Below are 17,103 nucleotides of genomic sequence, written 5' to 3' on the forward strand. Positions count from 1 at the left end.
CTGGCTATGCAGAAGATCTGGATTTGTGTGAAATTAGGAGGAGGAAGAGGAGGAAGAGGAAGAGGCTGGAGGCGAAAGATGGACGTGTGCATTTAGATTAGGTAGACGAGGGTCCCAAATCTTTTCCAGGTTGTGGGCACCTTTCAGATTCTGACACAATCTGCTGGCGACAGCCACAAAACGGCTGCTGTAGGAGGCGGAACCAGCCACAAAGGGGCTCCTGCAACTCACCTTCAGACTCACAGTGAAAATCAGTGGGCTGTGCTGGAAGCTGCTGCCAAAGCAATATTAAAAAAAAAAAAAAACTACAGCACCAGTCAAATCTTAGAATCCTAGAGCAGGAAGGGGCCATCCAGGCCATCTAGTCAAACCGCCACTCAGTGCAGGATCCGCCTCAAGCATCCAGGATGAGGATCTGTCCAGCTGCTGCTTGAAGACCGCAAGTGAAAGGGAGCTCCCCACCTCCTTAGGCAGCCGCTTCCACTGCTGAACTAGACTCCTAGAATCCCAGAGTGGGAAGGGGCCCTACAGGCCATCTAGTCCAACCCCTGCTCAATGCAGGATCAGCCTTGCGTATCCAGCATCCAGCCGCTGCCAGGGGTAGTCAAACTGCGGCCCTCCAGAAGTCCATGGACTACAATTCCCAGGAGCCCCTGCCAGCATGGACATCTGGAGGACCACAGGTTGACTACCTCTGTCCTAGAGTACAAACGCTGAGATTCTTTGTGAGCCAAAAGAAAAGCAAACTTTCTTTAAAAGAAGTTTCAGTTGTTTAGCCTCTAAAGCAGGGGTAGTCAAACTGCGAATGCTGGCAGGGGCTCATGGGAATTGTAGTCCATGGACCTCTGGAGGGCCGCAGTTTGACTACCCCTGCTTCAGACCAACATGGCCGCCCCACCTGAATCTCACTTCGGAATGTGTAATTTTTTAACCCAAGGCCAATTCAATGATCGAGGGAGGAGGAAAGCCCAGGGTAGTCCATTTCCCCTTCTCTTTCATGCCAGAATTTCATCAAATGAACAGTCTTACTTGCTATTGGGACCAGGCCCGGTTTAAGGATCCGCAGGGCCATGGCACCAGAGCCAGTTTAAGGATTCGTGGGGCCCGAGCAGAGGACATTTGGCGCTGCTGCTTGTTGCTCCCGACTGTGATGTTGGATGAAACAGCCCCGTTGACAGACACCTGCTCTGAAACGCCTCAAAATCAAAACCTTGCCAAAAACCAGCAACAGCAACCTTGCTGGCATCTAGCAGCCTTTGGAAGCTGCATTGGATGAAATGGCTGATGAGGATTTCAAGCTGTTCAGCAGGTTGTGTGCTGCCTTCAGTGAGGCCTTTCCAGAACGTCATGTCAGCCAAAGGAGCTCATGGGGTTTAAAAGATTCTCGGACGTCTGTGGCGCACCCTTGATTTATGCCAGGCCTATCTGACCATCTCAGGCCTGCATGCATGCAGGGTTGCTGACCCTGAGGGGCTGGGCTGCAATTCTCCCAGGACTACAGCTGATCTCTAGACCAGGGGTAGTCAACCTGTGGTTCTCCAGATCAGGGGTAGTCAACCTGTGGTCCTCCAGATGTTCATGAACATTGTAGTCCATGAACATCTGGAGGACCACAGGTTGACTACCCCTGCTCTAGACCACACAGATCAGTTCCCCTGGAGAAAAAGGCAGCTTCCGCGGGTGGACGCTATACAGAGGGTGGACGCTATCCCTGCTAAGCTCCACCCCCTCCTCGGATTCCACCTTCCCAGTTCTGTCCCCAAATTGCCCACAGTTTCTCAGCCCAGAGTTGGCAGCCTTCCATGCATGCCACACAGCACACTGAACACACTTCTAGGGCTGCCTTGGGCAGGAGAGAGTCTGTGAGGGTTTCTCCAACACAGCTGAGATCCTAGCTCAGAGCAGGGATTCCCAACCAAGGGTCCAAGGATCTCCGGGGGGCCACGGGAGCTCTGAAGGGCATCTGCAGCCTTCCCCCTGCAGCCTTGGTGGCCTCAGCCACAAGCTAGGGGACCAGACCCCTCCCAAGTGTGAATGTGTTCTCTTGTGGTGTCTGTGCCTGGGAGAGGACAGATCCTGCATGACTTCTGTCCTAGCCATAGTCCTCCTCTAACTGGCCTGTTATGGTGACATCACTTCCGGTACCATGTCACTTCCAGGGGGTGTGGTGGAGGTGTGGCCAGCTGACATCACTTCCAGGGCTCCTTGAAGCCTGAAAAATTACTCCAGGGGCTCCTCCATGGTCCAAAGCTTAGGAAAGGCTGGCCCAGAACATGCCTTCATGAGCTTGGAGCCACAGAAGTCCTACTGACGGGTAGTGGCTGTTTCTCCTGGACACACCCGGCCAGCCTAAAATTTCTTCATCCAGCAATGAAATTGTCTTTTAGCAGCTCTCAACACTTGCACCGTTCCAGTCTCAGCACTTAAAGCAAAATAAATAAATCTAGAAAACCGGCCCGGGGAGGTGACCCTTCTTAACGGGAAGCCTGAACAAATTGGCTTGGACTTCTGGCTAATAAATAGAATGTCTTCCAATAACCTTACAAATGTTGTTCCAGTTGCAATTAACAAACACTTTATCGACTGGCTGTGTTCCCTGAACATATGAGTCGGTGATTTATGAATTGCAGGCTTCCCATGCAAGGACAAGCAGAGAATGGAGTTGCAAACCTTTCTTTGGAGACTTTTTTTTTTTGTAAAGTAGGCATTCTAAAAGGTCTCAATTGGCCACAGTCCTCAAAAGACTTGGATCTGTTCTTTAGCATTGGCACTGAAGTCAGCGGGTATTCAGCAGAGTGGTTAAGAGCGGCAGCCTCTAATCTGGAGAACTGGGTTGGTTTCCCCACTCCCCCTTCACATACAGCCAGCTGGGTGACCTGGGACTAGTCACAGTTCTCTCAGAGCTATATCATTCTCATCTACCTAACAGGTGGGGAGGGGAAGGGATGGTGATTGTAAGCTGCTTTGGGACTCCTTTGGGTAGGAAAAAGCAGAGCACCAAAAATGAGCCCTTCTTTCTCTTATCACCAAGTCCAACATATAGTCATTTGGTAACGCATTCTAAAGTATCTCTTCTGCTTTTACTTTTTTTGGTAGGTTTTATACCCTACTTTTCTATACCCTAAGGACCCTCAAATTGGTTTACAATCACCTTTTCTTCCCCACTCACAACAGTCACCTTGTGAGATAGGTGGGGCTGCGAGAGGATCAAGACTGGCCCCAAGCCACTCAGCAGGCTTCATGTGTCTCAAAGTTGTCTACAACCCAGAACCTAAACTGGCCCGCTGGCTTCTTGCATTCTACTTTTGAACTTTGACCCACTTGGCCTGCACCAATCTGTGTATTTCTCCAGAGTGGCTCCCATGTGCAGATATCTAAATCCATACATTGGGGCCAACACTTGCCTTAAAAACAGATGTTTCTGCAAATTTGGTTGGCAGAAAAATCTGACATCTTAAAAATACGCATGGGGTCTTAACCCTCCCCCCCCACCCTGAGATGGTTCTCTGTACAAGCGTGGAGAACGCACCTGGTGGTTGTTAATGGTCCTGGAGATTCCCCGGAGAGCACAGCCCAGAATCTGTGCTGAGCCCAACAACAGTGTGTGTATGTGGGAGAGATGGGATCCTCCCCACACTTGTTATTCCTATTTAAGATGCATTTAACACAAGATGCATCTAACACAAGTAACACAAACTGTCACTGGGGAGGGAGAGGAAAACCATGCATGTCGCCAGTTATGGAGTGTTCCCTTGTTTCCTAGTGTCCGTGTTTCAAGTTCACGCAAATGAACTGTGACATGATGTGCGATATTTCCCCACCTTTGTTCACCTGTTTGGGAAGGGTGCTGGACACATTCACATTCCTAATCTGGATTAGAAAGCAGCCATCAGTCAAATGTGGCAAAATGTACGGGAGATTGAGTTGCATGTCACGAAGGAGGCTATAAAAGAACCCCATGGCCACTAAAAAAAATTAGGATCTCTCTCTAGCTGCAGTTGGCAGTTAACCGAGGGAGCAATAGGAGATATTTCTTGCAAATAAATTCTTACTCCGGTTTCCAAGAGAATCGACCACCACCAGTGGCCTTAGCCGAGAGCCTTTTTGAAAGCCCCAGATAACCCCAGTCCAGCCATGTCACAGCAAAGCCAAACTTGGCAGGCTCCCTTTCGAGTAAACATGGTCCGAGGAGTATTTGAAGTTATTAAGCAGGTCTTTTGTGTTTTCGTTAGAGGAAGTTATGTTTACACAGAGAGTAAGCACACAGGACAAACAAGGGAGCGTTACATAAACACCAATCCTCCCATGGAGGCCAGGAAACTAAAATATGGAAAGAACTCTCTCATCCGGAAAATAGGACCACGTTGACAAACTTTGCATGAAGGTGGTTAATTACTCTGAAATCATGTGGCCAATGCGGGTAATGGAGTCCCATTGGGGTGGCAAAACTTAGCGGCGTGGTTAAGTTAATGCTCTGCTGAATCTGTTACTTCTTGGTATACCAGCAACAATCCCACAGGTTTTGTGTTTGCGTGACTCTGTTGCACAGACGCTGCTGGGTTATGCTAGGATCTATTTATATATACGATGTTAAAAGCTCAAGCCTCACCATGTTTACCCACAAATAAGTTCATCTGATTTTCAAGGCACTGAATATCGACACAGATGTGTTTATGATTATGAGAGCAGAAGCAAATGTTGATGCTTTGTTGGTGATGATGTGGTTTGAATCCCATAAATCCAGGTGGCCAAACTGTGGCACTCCGGATGTCCATAGACTACAATTCCCATGAGCCCTTGCCAGATCGCTGTAGTCCATGGACATCTGGAGAGCCACAGTTTAGCCACCCCTGCCATAGAGCTTAGCCAGGATTTCTTTTTTCTTATTATTGTTGGGGGATTCTTTTGCTTTTCCAGTTTGTTTTGGCCCCAGCTTGGTCTAGAAACCAGTTGAGTAGACGTGTTTGCAAGCTGGCTCATTTATATGGTGAGGTTTAGCGCATGGAACTGAGTGGGATACCTGCAGAAGACCTGTCCAGCCAACTGAGGGGACCACACACCTGCCAATGATTTAGGAAGACCATGTATGTTTTAGACCCAGATTTCTGAACCAGAGTTTCATGAAACCGTGAGGTTTCTTGATGGCCCTGGAAGGGTTTCCTGAATGGGTGAGAGTTAATTAATTGTTAATATATTTTTTAAGAATGTTGAACATTTATTGGGTGATATGACCATCTATGATCATGTCGACTCACCCACCCCCTCCCAAAATGGCCAACGATGGGCCTGAAGGGAGCAGGAAGGGGAGGGGCCCCGAATGAGCATCCACATAGCTCTGCTTCCCAACCATATTCTGCATGACCGTGTAACTTCTGGGTTGTCTCGAAGCCTCGAGAATGATTCAGGGGGTTCTCAATGGGAAAAAAGCTGAGAAAGGCTGTTTTAGACTATAAACTACCCTCAACTACCAGGAGTTCTAAAAGTAGTGAGCGTATAGCAGGGGTAGTCAAACTGCGGCCCTCCAGATGTCCATGGACTACAATTCCCATGAGCCCCTGCCAGCGAATGCTGGCAGGGGGCTCCTGGGAATTGTAGTCCATGGACATCTGGAGGGTCGCAGTTTGACTACCCCTGGCGTATAGGCTTTGGCTTCACTGCCATGAAATAAGTTTTGTGTTGAGCAAGTGGAATAAGGGGACCACTGAGGCAGGAACTGGATATAAACAACACAGAAGGTTTATTTATTTACAGGCTGGTTTCAAGGAACAGATCAGCAGCACGGGTCTCCAGGCAGATAAAGGAGAAACGGACCTAAATTTAAGCTAGTGATGGTTTCAGAGAGCGACTCAATTTTCTTCAGTGCTTTCTAGCACAAGCAGGCTTTTTACTGACCAGCCACTAGGTTGGCTCTCAATGCAAAGATGGGATCCCACCCGCACCCACCTGCCCTATCCCGAGTGAAACCGAAGGGCACAGGTTTGCTCCTCACCAGAGACAGGCCTAACAACAACTGGGGCCTCTGCAACACCGCTCTGCCACACTGCCAGCCCAGCTGCCCTTCTCTCCATCTGCTCTTTTGCTGAGGCAGGCCCGAGATCACCTTGAGACAGAACTGAACTCTCTCTCCTGGGCTCCTTCCCACCGGCCTTCCATTGCCCTTTGGAAAGGTGATGGATGCTGGAGCTGTAGTGACCCCCCCACCCCCTGGCTGGTTTCCCTTCAGGGGCAGGACAGCCTCTTGTCCATCATGGCTGGTTCATCAAGGGCTCAGAAGCAACATTCAGTTTGGTACAGGAGCAAGACTGTACGGTCTCTACAACAGGGATTCCCAACCAGGGGTTGGTGGAGCACCGGGGGTCCAGGAGAACTCCAGAGGGGGTCCATGGTCTTTCTCCTCCTGACCTAATGGACTTGGCCACAAGCGAGGGAACCAGCCACTTCCATTCCTCTCTTTCCCCTCCTTAACAAGCGTGAGTTTGCTTGTGTTTTCTGCGCCCCGGAGGGGGTGGAGCCTGCTGCCTACTCCCGCTTTAAACCGTCTCCTGTCTCTCCCTCCTTGACCCCGCCTGATAACGAAGGTGATGATGTCACTTCTGGGGGTGTGACAGGGAGGCTTAGCCAGCTGACACCACATCCAGGGCACCTTGAAGGCTGGAAAATTATTTCAGAGGCTCCTCTAAGTGGTTGGGAATCATGTCTAGGAGTGACAAGGATGGGCTTTGTCGTGCCTCCCCAGTTAATTTGGTTAATTTGGTTCCGTCTCCTTTAGTTTCCGTTTCCCCTTTGTGTTCAAATAAAACTTATTGTTTTAATTTAATTTAATTTAATTTAATTTAATTTAATTTAATTTAATTTAATTTAATTTAATTTAATTTAATTTAATTTAATTTAATTTAATTTAATTTCATTTCATTTCATTTCATTTCATTTCATTTCATTTCATTTCATTTCATTTCATTTCCCGCCTTCCCCGGAGGCTCAGGGCGGTTTACATAAAATGTATAAACAATAAACGAAACAATCCACAACATATAAATAACTGTAACAATAATACTAATAACTGATAATTGCAACAGTGCAACAGTGCAAACAGGTCCAGAGCACCTTGATGGAGTTCTGGGAGGGAGGGAGCAGGGGCTTGTCAGACGTTGGTTATGCCTGGTTTCAACCAAATGCCTGGCGGAAGAGCTCCTTTTTGCAGGCCCTGCGGAACTGCCCACTTTTAAAAAATGGCTGCATACAGGCTCAGGGAGAGAGGCGGTCCCTTAGATATGTTTTCTTGCTTCATTGCCTTCCACTTGCCTTTCTTTGCACCCCTTTTCATTCCCTCCGTTCAGTAGCTGCACCTCTGCTCAAGAAACCCACAAATCCCTTCTTTTGTCTCAGAGGAAGTCAAGGTGGTCAAAAGACCTGTAGGGGGGGAAAAAAGCATTGTTCCTTTAACAGAGGCTTAATGTGTGTCTCCTTTAAAGGAACAAGACTTCCTCCCCCCTCTCCTCCAGACATTTGGCAACCTGACCAGTCATGCCAGTGGAAAATTGGCCCACTGGCAACCTTCGCTTACCCTGAACGGCATTAGCAATTTGTTTCGATGTGCAGCAAAGAGAATTAGGGAAAGTCATAGGTTTCCAGACAATGGCATGAAATGTTCCCCCATTAAAGGGAATATATATTAACAAGCAACATTTAAACCGGCCCTTGCGCTAAACAGCTTTCTGGAGGCTTTCTGATGGAGGTTTAGGGGGCAGGGGGAAGCAGTTTAGGCGAGAGGCGGCAGGAAGACAATACCAGAAGCCGAAGCAATCATTGTCTCACCCCCAGAAGTAATTGCATTCAATTAAGCACCACAGGGACATCATAGCTGGGGTAATTAACAACTTGGTGCTTGATTGGAAAAATATGGTCTGGTAGCTATTCAAGCCTGCTGCAAATGTAATTGCTTGTTTAGCACCACAGATATTTAAACCAAGAGCGGCCATTTTTATGGGGAAGGACAGGATAAATCTCACGTTCGTCTAATGACTTGAACACACAGTGCTACCTCATCCCACATCCCTGGCTTTATCTTTAGTCCAGGCTTTCCTGAAACCCTGGGGTTTTGTGATGCAAGCCTCTACCATCATCTCTACTATTGCTGCTCATCTGTAACATAAATAAAGCCAGTAAGGGATGCTGGGAGGAGTTTGGCATCATTGTTTACCAGCCACTCATGTTGCTTGTTCTGCTCCTGACTGCTTCATCCTCCAACCTGATTGGCTGTCCGTCCAACAGGCATCCAATCATGTTGTGTGTCCTGCCCCTGATTGTCTCCTTCTCCAGCTTCTTCAACCTCCTCAACGTGATTGGCTGTTACGGATGCCATAATTTGGTATGACAAGGCTTCCTTCAGGGATAAAGCAGGCTTTCTTGATAAAACATTGAGAGTTGAACACATAAGCACACATATAGCTGCCTTATACTGAACCAGACCCCTGGTCCATCAAAGTCTGTCTTGTCTATTCAGACAGGTAGCATCTCTCCAGGGGTTCAGGCAGAGGCCTTCACAGCATCTCCTGCCTGGTCCTTTCAGCTGGAGATGCTGCCGGGGATTGTACCTGCAACACTCAGCATGCCAAGCAGATGCTCTACCACTGAGCCACAGCCCCACCCCTCTAAATGATGGAAATGTGACTACAATAACATTAACACAGAGAGATTAACACAGAGAACAATGCAAAAATTAAGAGAGCGGAGCAATGCACATTACTACTGGAAACAGAGCCAGGCTTCTACCCTTTTTAAACATCCCTTTTATATCATTAGCAGGCTGTCTCCTTCAAGCTAATTATTGCCTTGGTCCAAACCATATTAATTCAACACATCCTCCTCAGAGAACATTTACCAGGATTTCAAGCTTTTCGGTGTCATGTTTTTCTTTTAAAGCTGCACTTAGAGTGGCGAGGAAGGCTTCGTGAGAGAAGGAGCATCTCCATAAATCTCAGCGCGGAAGAAAAAATGTTTTGAAACACGAAAGAACGTGGATTTATCTTGCACTAAGTCATGCCAGGCCTCACTTCGTTCCTTTGCAGATATCCTTACCTCAGTAAGATCTGACAGAGCGCCTTTTCCGATATGGGTCTAGTGAGGAATGGCCTGCAATACTTCTTGGCTCACCGGACACAGATGGATCCCACTCTCGGGGTAAATACAGGCCACCATTTCACATGTCTGCACTTCATTGGCGGTTTAATTTTCCTTACTCTTCACTTAATGGGAGATCGACTCTCTCTGTCTTTCTGCTAAGTGGCTAAAGAGAGTTTCACTCACTGTCCGGGGCAGCTGCATGCTAGAGCAGGTCTAGTCAAACTACGGCCCTCCAGATGTCCATGGACTACAATTCCCATGAGCCCCTGCCAGCATTCGCTGGCAGGGGCTCATGGGAATTGTAGTCCATGGACATCTGGAGGACCACAGGTTGACTACCCCTGGTTTAACAGGTAGGGGCCATGTTGGTCTGAAGCAGGGGTAGTCAAACTGCGGCCCTCCAGAGGTCTATGGACTACAATTCCCATGAGCCCCTGCCAGCGAACGCTGGCAGGGGCTCATGGGAATTGTAGTCCATGGACCTCTGGAGGGCCGCAGTTTGACTAGACCTGTGCTAGAGCATATGTTGAGGAGCTCATCTGCATCCAGAAAAAAAATACCAAGGGTACAACCAATAATGTACAGTGACGCTTGATTGTTCTTATTAGGAATTTATTAGCATTAAAACATGCACATCTCTTTCTGTGGAGATGTGACTGTGTCTCCAAACATGGGCAGAATTTTAAAACCCACCAGCACAATCTTTTCCTGTATAAGATCTGCATAACATGTTGGGGGAATATTTACTTAAATTATCATTTCACATGATTAGTTATGACCCTGCTATTTTTTTTCTGGCTTCGGATCCCCTTGCCTTTCTTTTGGGTCACCAGCGTCCACCCAGACACCCAATTTAACCAGCCAGTCATATGACCAAACGGATAAGTTTCTGATTGGTAGAGGACCACCTTTGATGGGCAAAGTTGGCAAGGTCCTGGCCATGCAGCAAACAAAAAGTGGGGCACACAGTCAATAGAAACACCCAGAAAATCCCTGTGGGATTGTGATTTCTTCTTTCCCTGGATCATTGAACAGGTTATACGCAGCTTGAAAAAGCACCATTGAACCAATAAATTAGTTCACTTTTTGGAGAATTCTTCTAAATCAAATTGTTATTTATTCCCTTGAGGGACCTGATTATTACTCTTGATTATTACTCTTGAGTCCACTGCAGAAGCCACTGGAAATGGGGGGCTACCGGATCTTGTTTGGACTTCAGTTGGAACTAACCTTTCCTGAATCCCCTGATGAGGAAGCCTGATCTAGGATCTCAGAAACCCCAGTGAGAATTCCCATTATGCCAAGGAAAATCACTTGGTGATTTGGGGCCAGTTACTTGGCCTAACCTACGTCACAGGTCTGAGGTCAGGATAAAACGGTAGAGAGGAGAATGAGTCAATCTGCCCACTGGGGAGAAAGACAAGGTGTAAATTAAGTGAATAAAATAAATAAATAAATAAAAGCTCTGAACATCAGCAGTAAAGAACTATACTCACATGTGCCCTGGTCAGAAATACTAATAAATGTAACTTCACTGGGGGGGGCAGGGGAGTTGTTTGACAGCAGTTCACCAAAGGACGGGAACATAATCCCACACAGAGTCAAAAACCTGAAGATGACAGAGGGGAATAGATAGATGGGCAGTGGGTTAAATCAGGCCAGAGTGTGGGCTGGGAGAGTGGGAGGCCATGACAGATGAGACAGGAGCCAAAGAGAACCGGGGAGAGCGCTGGAAGTAAAGGGCAAGATATTTGCACTGGACGGGAGAGCAACCAAGGACAGAATTATCTGTAGGTGGGAAGCGGAAGTGGTGTGGTCAGAAAGGAGCAGCAGAGGGAAATCGGCCTGATGGCGGAGGTTTTGGTGAAGCAAGAATGACCCATAACTGGGGACAGTGTGTATTTGTGACGAGAGAGTGAGAGACATTCCCAGGACCTCCCCTTTTGAGGACGGAGCTGAAGGGGAAAATGCAGCGGAGGGTCCGGATTGTCCCTGCAGCCTCACAAATCAATTCCGCAGAATTAAAAATAGCTGTGTGCATATTGACCGTTTTCATTAGCAGCTTAACAATTCGATGAATCACAATTCTCTCATCTTTGCAGCTTCTGGAGCAAGATGAGCAGATAGTTTACCCAGCCTCCACTGTGAGTGTAACTTTGAGATGTAAAATGTGATAATATTTTGACATGGTTAGCTAACCCTCCCCCCCCCCCCCGATCGGTGACACATTTCATCAATCCCATCAACACAGGTTTCCCAGCTGTTCTTAGAACTGTAAACTTACAAAATATTAATCTTCTCTTAAAACGCCACTGAAAAATAGTTGGAGCAAGAAGGATGTGCTATTAGATCCTCCATTTTTCTTGAGCAGGGGTAAACGCAAAGGTGGAGGTTGTAAATCAATGATTAGCAAAAATAAATGCACAATTCCATCAGTACCACAGGGTGCTCAAATGGGTTTTGTTGATTCTGAGTATTGGCATTGTGCTTTTGCTATTGGACTAGTGCAAGTGACTTAAATGTGATTTATATTTATCTTGGGGAATGGGAGGGAAGCCCCGGCCACATTGCCCACAATGTGGAGACATCATAGGTGGCAGGTCCCTTGCACTGGCTTCTACCGTAGAGTTTTTGCCCACGTACCAGAGCATCTCTGCAGCATCACTGATGCCCTGACATCTTTTCCAGTACATACCGGAAGTGATGTCACCATGTTGCTGGTGATATTGCCTGGGCCTCCTTTCTGTGGTCAGGAACTAAAGCAAAGACTTTGGAGCCAGAGTCATAGTCAGAGGTCAGATCTAAATCAGGAACCGAGAGTCAGGCAGGCAGAGCTTCGCCATAGCAAACTGGGAGTTGTCTGAGAAAACAGGCAGGGAACACACAGGGTGATTCCGCACAACGGGCAATTTCGCTGAGTGCTATTGAAAAGCGCTGGAAGCAAAAGCGGCAGGTCTCGGTAACGCATACAGCCGGTTCAATTGAAAAAAAGGCTCTCCCACTAGCGCTGCTCTCGTAACGCACAAGTTTCCGGTCTCGCCGAAATTGAAACAAAGGAGGCAATATTTTTCCGCGTTTCCTCCCTCCCCTGCCTGTCAATCAAAGAGAGCAGCCAATTAACTGTTGTGTTCATGTTTCCCTTTAAAAACTGTTTTTTAAAAACACGAAAACACCAGTAGCAACACATATTCATTCATTCAGTGTATCAGAAAGACCTTTTTTCGCTGGCTTAGGAGCTGGTGCTTACTCGTTTACATGCTCTGAAAGTAAAAAAAAACAAACCCACCCAGTGCTATTTCTGGCTGAAATTATGGGCAGTGTCGAACGGGGGGCTGTATTGTGCTTGGAAACTTTACAGACAATTGCTTGTGGAGCGATTTCAGCCAAAGAAGCATTGCTTATTCGTTGCTTTGGCTGGTTTAAGGGGGAAAAAATGGAGATCACGATGCCAGAAGCTTGAGTGAGAGAGATTAGGGAGGGACATGATTGAGAACGCACATGTCTTTTTCGGATGTGTTGCAAGTTGTTTTCAAGAGTCTCGCGGTTTTTTAAAGGGGGAATCCACTTTTGTGGACTCCCAAAAAATCGCTACAACGAAGCAATTTTTGCGGGAGTGTTGCAGGTGTGTTGCAGACTGTGTATGACGTCGTGAAAAACAAAAAATAAACAGCGTTACACAATGGTAACACTTCGGCAACATTAGCACTGTGCGGAATGGACCGCAGGTTGCACCCACGAAGGACCTTGCCTCAAGGCCCTTCTGAAATACAGCCAATCTGGGTGGGGCAGCCCTCAACCAGAGGGCTTGCAGCTGGTCCTAGTCCTCCTCAGAAGAAGCAGGTACAACTGAGCCCCATCTTTTCTGACAGCTGGGACCGGTTTGCTCATCCTCTAGGGCAGGGGTAGTCAAACTGCGGCCCTCCAGATGTCCATGGACTACAATTCCCAGAAGCCCCTGCCAGCATTTGCTGGCAGGGGCTTCTGGGAATTGTAGTCCATGGACATCTGGAGGGCCGCAGTTTGACTACCCCTGCTCTAGGGCATCGGACTGGTTTTCATTGGCCAGATGTCCAGGTTGTGCCTAGAGCAGGGGTAGTCAAACTGCGGCCCTCCAGATGTCCATGGACTACAATTCCCAGGAGCCCCCTGCCAGCATTCGCTGGCAGGGGGCTCCTGGGAATTGTAGTCCAAGGACATCTGGAGGGCCGCAGTTTGACTACCCCTGGCCTAGAGGGTGCTGAGCCTGGGCAGTGGAGCGCCCTCTGGAGGCTCAGCCAGTGGTGCAGCAGGGGTCAAGACAGATATGAAGATTTTGTTTAAAACCAACCATTTGAAAGGAGTTCAAAATCAGGTTTCTTAGTGCCAGATTCAGTCAAAGGTGGATATGAGAACCTCTGGGTGTATTGGTAATGAAAAAGCAAGCTACAGCCCTGTGCATATGTGTCTAAAGTGTCATGAACTTGCTTCCAGCTTATGGCAATCCCATGGATGAATGACCTCCAAGACAGCCTATCAGTAGCAGCCATGCTCAGGTCTTGCCAATGGAGGGGCGTGGCTTTTTTGGCTGAGCCGGTCCTTCTCCTGTTGGGTCTTCCTCTTTCCCGGCTGCCTCTCTCTTTTCCTACCCTGACGGTCTTTTCCAGAGACTCTTCTCATAATGAGGCTAAAATATGTTTAGCCATTTTAGCTTCTAGGGAGATTTCAAGCTTGATTTGATCTGGAAGCCAATTATTTGTCTTTTTGGCAGTCTACGATATCCATTACACTCTCCCCCAGCACTGCGTTTCAAAGGAATCAGCTTGCTTCCTGTCAGCGTGCTTCATTGTCCGGCTTGCACACCCACGCAGAGCAGTGGGGTAGACTTTGGTGGGTGACGGAACCAAGGAATAGAAACTCTTGAGCAATGTCCTTTTCCTCATCATCAGCCTGAAAGCTGTGTGATTTCTCAGCAGCCATGAGTTTTGTCTTCTTTGTGTTCAGCTGTAATCCTGCCTTGTCACTTCCTGCTTTAACCTCCATCAGGTGGTTTCAAGTCTTCACTATTATCTGCCAGAGATCTGGTGTCCATCTACAGAAAAAACGCAGCTGCAAGGGTTCTCACGACAACACTTTGGAGAGCCCACATCCAGACGGTCCTGCGGCAGCTGCATCGGTTGCCAGGTGTATCCCGGATCAAGTTCAAGATTTTGGTGTTGAACTTCAAGGGTATTTGTGGTCTGGGTCCAGCGTACCTAGAATCATAGAATCATAGAGTTGGAAGGGGCCACACAGGCCATCTAGTCCAACCCCCTGCTCAATGCAGGATCAGCCCTAAACATCCTAAAGCATCCAAGAAAAGTGTGTATCCAACCTTTGCTTGAAGACTGCCAGTGAGGGGGAGCTTACCACCTCCTTAGGCAGCCTATTCCACTGGTGAACTACTCTGACTGTGAATTTTTCCCCCCTGATACCTAGCCTATATAATTGTACTTGTAGTTTAAACCCATTACTGCGTGTCCTCTCCTCTGCAGCCAACGGAAACAGCATCCTGCCCTCCTCCAAGTGACAACCTTTCAAATACTTAAAGAGGGCTATCATGTCCCCTCTCAACCTCCTTTTCTCCAGGCTGAACATTCCCAAGTCCCTCAACCTATCTTCATAGGGCTTGGTCCCTTGGCCCCAAATCATCCTCGTCGCCCTCCTCTGTACCCTTTCAATTTTACCTGAAGGATCATCTAACTCCCTATGTCCCTCACAGGGCTCTCCACCTTGTGAGCTTGACTTGGTTGGTGATTTTCAGCCTGTGTGTGAAGCACCCCTGGCCCCTGCCTGGTGGAATGAGCTCCTGGAAGAGCTGAGGGCCCAGTCGAAGCTACCACAGTTCAGCAGGGCCAGCTGGACGGAGCTCTTCCACCAGGGGTTTGGTTGAGGCCATGCTGGCAAGATCTATGCGGTCCCTCATCTAACGAATGCTAACCATCTATTTAAACATCTACCCTGACGGTTGGGGATCAGGATGGTGTCTGTAGAGTCGGGTTGGGATTGTTCGATGGGGTCTGAGACAAAATGGGGTTGCTTTATACATTTTGTATGCTGTACTGGCTTAACTTGTTGCAAACCATCACCAGCCAGCCGGCAGTTAACAAATTTAATAAATAAATAAAAATAAATCTCTCAAATTGTTAATGCTCCTTCCACCAATGTTCACAGTGCTGTTGGGTTATTAGTTTGAGAGGAATGAGAGGGCACACTAGAAATGGATGATATTGTAAATAACATTTGCTTTATCTACAAATGTGTGTTTGTGTGTGTGTGTGTGTGTGTGAAGGGCCACCAAGTCTCTTCTTGCCCATGGTGACCCTATGAATCAATGGCCCCCGAAATGACCTATTGTTAGCAGCCTTGCTCAGGCCCAGAAAAGTGAGGGGTGTGGCCAATCCATACCATGTTGGACCTCCCTCTTTCCTTCTGCCTTCAATTTTGCCCAGCATTATTTGAAAGTATTTGAAAGGTTGTCACTTGGAGGAGGGCAGGATGCTGTTTCTGCTGGCTGCAGAGGAGAGGACACGCAGTAATGGGTTTAAACTTCAAGTACAACGATATAGGCTAGATATCAGGAAAAAGTTTTTCACAGTCAGAGTAGTTCAGCAGTGGAATAGGCTGCCTAAGGAGGTGGTGAGCTCCCCCTCACTGGAAGTCTTCAAGCAAAGGTTGGATACACACTTTTCTTGGATGCTTTAGGATGCTTAGGGCTGATCCTGCGTTGAGCAGGGGGTTGGACTAGATGGCCTCTATGGCCCCTTCCAACTCTATGATTCTATGATTATCGTCTTCCCAGTGACTCATCTTTTCCAGGGACTCATAATATAGACCAGGCTTTCTCAGTCAGGGTTTCATGGAATCCTGGAGTTCCTTGATGGCCCTGGAAGGGTTTCCTGAAAGATGGGAGTTAATTCATTTTTAATGTATTTTAAAAATTTGTTAAACATTTATTGAGTGATATGGTCATCCTCCTTCCAAATGGCCAATGATGGGCCTGGAAGGGGTGGGAAGGGGAGGGGCCCCGGGTAGGCATGTACACAACCATGCTTGCTATCCACATTGTGCATGATTGCGCCACTTCTGGGGTTTCTCGAAGCCTGAAGGATGTCTCAGGGGTTTCTCAACAGTAAAAAAAAATTGATAAGGGCTGCACTAGAGAATCACTTCATTGCCCTCCCATTCTGGGGCTCTCTGGTTCTCACGTGGAGCCATTAGCCCGGTCCATGCTTTGGCCTTGAGGATGATAAGAGGCCCGGGGGCTACTAGGCCCAGCTCAGAGCACCTGTCGGATGGACCCAGTCAGGCCTGGTGCCTCCTCTTAGCCCTTGAGAAGAGCAGATAGGGATGCTTTGCCTGCGTTTCTCACAGATGGAAGTTTCCCCAGCCGTTTTCATAGTCAGCCGGGCATGAAGCGCATTGCAGTAATCAAACCTCAATAAAAAAAAAAGTTGAGGAAGGATGACGTAGACAGACGCAAAGAAGTATTCCTGAGGGCAGATAGAGCGGCTGCCCCATATCAGTTCAATATAAAAGGACCCTGCACCTGATGGTACTTTGCCTTTAGCCAATCACAGACAGAAGCTTTTGGATTAAAAAAATAACCATAGAGGTCATGTCTGAAAGTGTATTCAGGACTCTTTAGGACCAAGATCATGGCAGGAAAACAAAAGTTTTCTGTGAACTCCTGGAGCATCTTTCAAGCCAAGCATTTGGTAGCTGAGAATAGGCCTGAGTGGGACCCTGTCCTGGGAGGAGGGAGAAGAATTATTCTATGATTCTATGATTCTAGGTCTGGGAGACAAATACTAGATGTCGAAAAGCAGGGTAGGGTGGGATTGGGGGACAGGATGAGACGTTAGTGGGTGGCAAGGAGCAGCGCTGGGATGCATGGGCTCTGCAGTTCACGAAGAAGAGCTTTTGTTTTGTGCTTCACATTTTTCTTCCCGAAGGAGCCTCAAA

Source organism: Paroedura picta, chromosome 9, assembly GCF_049243985.1.
Source record: "Paroedura picta isolate Pp20150507F chromosome 9, Ppicta_v3.0, whole genome shotgun sequence".
Taxonomy (NCBI): Eukaryota; Metazoa; Chordata; class Lepidosauria; order Squamata; family Gekkonidae; genus Paroedura; species Paroedura picta.